This window comes from Limulus polyphemus, unplaced genomic scaffold (genome assembly GCF_000517525.1).
Source record: "Limulus polyphemus unplaced genomic scaffold, Limulus_polyphemus-2.1.2 Scaffold827, whole genome shotgun sequence".
Classification (NCBI taxonomy): domain Eukaryota; kingdom Metazoa; phylum Arthropoda; class Merostomata; order Xiphosura; family Limulidae; genus Limulus; species Limulus polyphemus.
In genome coordinates, this window is record NW_013666437.1 from 42763 (window position 1) to 46544 (window position 3782).

A 3782-nucleotide genomic window follows, 5' to 3' on the forward strand; every position below is an offset into this window, starting at 1 on the left:
AGAACATGCGCCAAAGTACATGATAGTTCTAGAAACGTTGCGTCACAGTAGTCATGTGACTCGATGACGCAACAATACCACTAATAGTAATGCATTTAATAATTTTTATTTAATTAAATGATCTACCAAAGAACATAGACTAATATCATGCAAAAAGTAGACAATTTATCCTTCCTAACTCTCAAACATTTTCTGGCTTTCTAACTATGCGACAAGAGCCTTACAAATTCATTGAAGTTAGCCATTAACTTTCCTACGGGAACGAATCTTATACTCTGAGTAAAATTGACGATATTCTTTTCACAGCATAGCGTTAGACAATGCGTCATTTGATAGATCAAAACCTTGACTTTCTATTGGTTATAGATAATATATAATGAAACGTAAGAGAGAACTATCAACGAACTGTGAAAGAGAGGATGTGACAGGTGAGTGTGGTAGAAGGGGTCTGATTTTCTATTTTATAGCTCTGTAACCAAATAAAATTGAAGACTATAAAAATCATGGTTTGACTGAGCAATAACGATTTTATAGAGAATAATTTACGTTTAATTTTGTACATTTTGGAGGGGTGACAGATAAAATAGGGATGATGCCATGCTAAAACAAAATATGTCATGTAGATCACACTAGTGGAAATTCAGGATTTTGTTAAATATTCCCTTGTAGAATTAAGAACTTAAGACTTGTATACTATTAAAATATGGATTCTTAGCTAAGATTTTATGCTATTCTAATTGATATAACATAAACAAAAAATAATATCATAAAATTTTGATTGAATATAAGATACTAAAACTGTCATGCACAGTAAAGAATACTTGAAGCGATAGGATTATTCAGTGTGTCAAAAATAGTGCAGAAAAACCCTCATGACAAACAGTCACTTCATACAAAGATCTACTGGTCACAGTGGATTTCATTATGTCTGTAAGACAGCTTATTATGTCAGAAATGGTAAGATACCAGTGGACACAAACTTCCATGGCTGTATATTCCAAAGCACTCACTCCATCAACTCCACAACATTCAAATAGCTGGACACTTAGCTGTTAATACGACACAAAAGAGAGTAAAAGTACACCTTTATTGGGTTGGGTGCTGGGGATCTGCAGAGTGTTTGTGTAAATCATGTGAAATATGCTGTGAACAAAACGTTCCATGAAAGAAACAGCATGGACACAACAGCAGTATTGTGTTGGAGCACCACTTGAGAGTTATTCTCAATGTGCTTGGTCCTTTGCCACTGAGAAACAGTGGAAATAAATACATCATGGTTGTGATGGACTATTTAAACAAATGGCTAGTAGCATATACTGTTCTTAACCAAGCAACAGAAACTATAACAGGGAAACATGTTAATGAAAATGTTTGAAGATTGCTGTGCCTTTAGAACTTCACTCAGAACAGGAACAGAACTTTGAATCATCCTTGTTTGTAGAAATGCGTCAAATCCTTGGACACACAAAAAAAAAAGATCTGATGGACATCAGAAAACTTCAGATCAAGATTTTCTGCTTGTACTTATCAGTAACAGTACCTGTGTTAAAGAAAGTTTAAAGTGCCATTGTAATCGTGTCCAAATAATAGTCACTCATAAGAGCCTTACATAGAGTAAGCAGAGAATAAGGAACACCATACATGACCTTACTTAGGAAAGACCTAAATCAGCTACTGATAAAATAAAAAGTTGTTATGATGTTGATTACACTCGATTACATCAAGGTGGCACGTTATGGCTGTACAGTCCCCGCTATAAAAGCATCATAAATTACAAGGTTAAGCAGGCATTGGGAAAGATCATATGTTGCACTAAAATGAATCAATTATATGGTGTACAGAATCCAAAAGAACAAGCCTAAGGTCAGCCATAGTGATTGTCTTTAGAAATACTTTGGTGAGAGAACAGTGTACTAGGTAATTTCAGTGAAGAATTTGCAAGCAGAATGTCAACCTGTTTAAGAACCCAGGGTTCCTGTCGAGAATACTTCCAGAGGATTTGCTCAACCGCAAAGAAGAACTCTTTTAGTGACAGGATAGCAAGTGATAAGGGAAAAAGAGACCATTGCATCTGTATAACGTAATTTTCGGAAAAGAAAACCCTTAAAAGGCTTGGTGAAGAAACACTTGAGTATACTGTTTTATTTTTACATTATAATTGTTGAAGGGGCTTCACAATACAAGAGGATGAATGTATTATAAACTATATTTTTAATATTTATCTTAAATATTTTCTAGAGGGAGGGTGTTATTACGTATTGATGATGATGTAATGGTCTATCAATTTGGTATAGTAATGTTACGACAGCAGGGGTCACGTGGCGCTGGTAACACGTCATATTCTCGAAGGTTCGTGAAGTCTCGAGAGGCTACTAGATATGCCATAGTCTTGTATATATAAGCCGCCAAGAACTGACGGTAACAATGTGTAATTGACAGTTGAGTGGAGCACATGAGACGTTCGTTGTGAATTATATCGTTTGTTATAGCGCGACTGTGGAAATTAAGTGTATTGCAAAGTTGTTTTCAGAAAGAATAAACCAGTTTTACTTAGGAAGGGACTTGTGTTGCTAAAGTTTCATCGGAAAGAAATTATACAGGAATTTGTTACGTCTCTGGTCGTTAGTTAATTTTTCCCACTCTCTGACACCACGAAAAAATAAATAAAAAGAAGATGGAAACGAGAAGCGGCAAATCAAACTACAGCTTAGCAGATTTGATGGCAGCAATACAAGAACAGCAAAAGATACAAGAAGAACGAGAAAAGAAACAAGAAGAACGAGAAAATATACAAGAAGAACGAGAAAAGAAACAAGAAGAACGAGAAAATATACAAGAAGAACGAGAAAAGAAACAAGAAGAACGAGAAAATATACAAGAAAAGAAACAAGAAGAGAGATTACAGCAGTGGCAAGAAAACCTGCAACAGTGGCTGCTCGAACAGCAAAATAAACAAGAAGAGAGATTACAGCAGTTGTTGGAGGAAAAAAGAAAAGAAACAAGAAGAACGAGAAAAGAAACAAGAAGAGAGATTACAGCAGTGGCAAAAACCTACAACAGTGGCAGCTCGAACAGCAAAATAAACAAGAAGAGAGATTACAGCAGTTGTTCGAGGAAAAACAAAGGAAAGAAGAAGAACGAGAAAATAAACAAGAAGAGAGATTACAGCAGTGGCAACTAGAACAAAAAAGGAAATAGGAAGAAAGTATCCAACAGTTGCAGGAAAGTCAGCAGCAACTATAGGAAAGTCAACAACAGTGGCAAAAAGTACAAATGAAAAACATTAGTAAATTTCAAAGCGAATTAAATACATTAAAGGATGATTTATTGTCTTTTACACAAGGAGGATACATTAAACATCGACTTAATCAGCCCCAGACAATGGCAAGCATCTTCCAGACCCTGCAGCTAAACCCTAATGCACACAACTTCAGTTCTGTTAGAAGTCACATCCCAGATATAAATGCCAGTAATAGGGGTGATCCAGTACAAAGGAAGCCACAGGAATTCGACGGGAAGCATATAGAGCACAATTTGAGCTACTGGCAGAGATGAATGGATGGACAGATGAGCAGGAAGCAGTATATCAGACAACGAGCTTCAAGGGATAACCACTGGAAATACTTGGACAGTTGTCAGCAGACAAATGGCACAACTATAAAGCACTGGTAGCGGCTCTAGAACTAAGGTATGGAACCCCAAATCAGTCCAAAGTCTACAGGGCTAGGTTTAGGACGAGAGTCCGTGCTAAAGGGGAGAGCATGCAAGAGCTGGCACAGGAC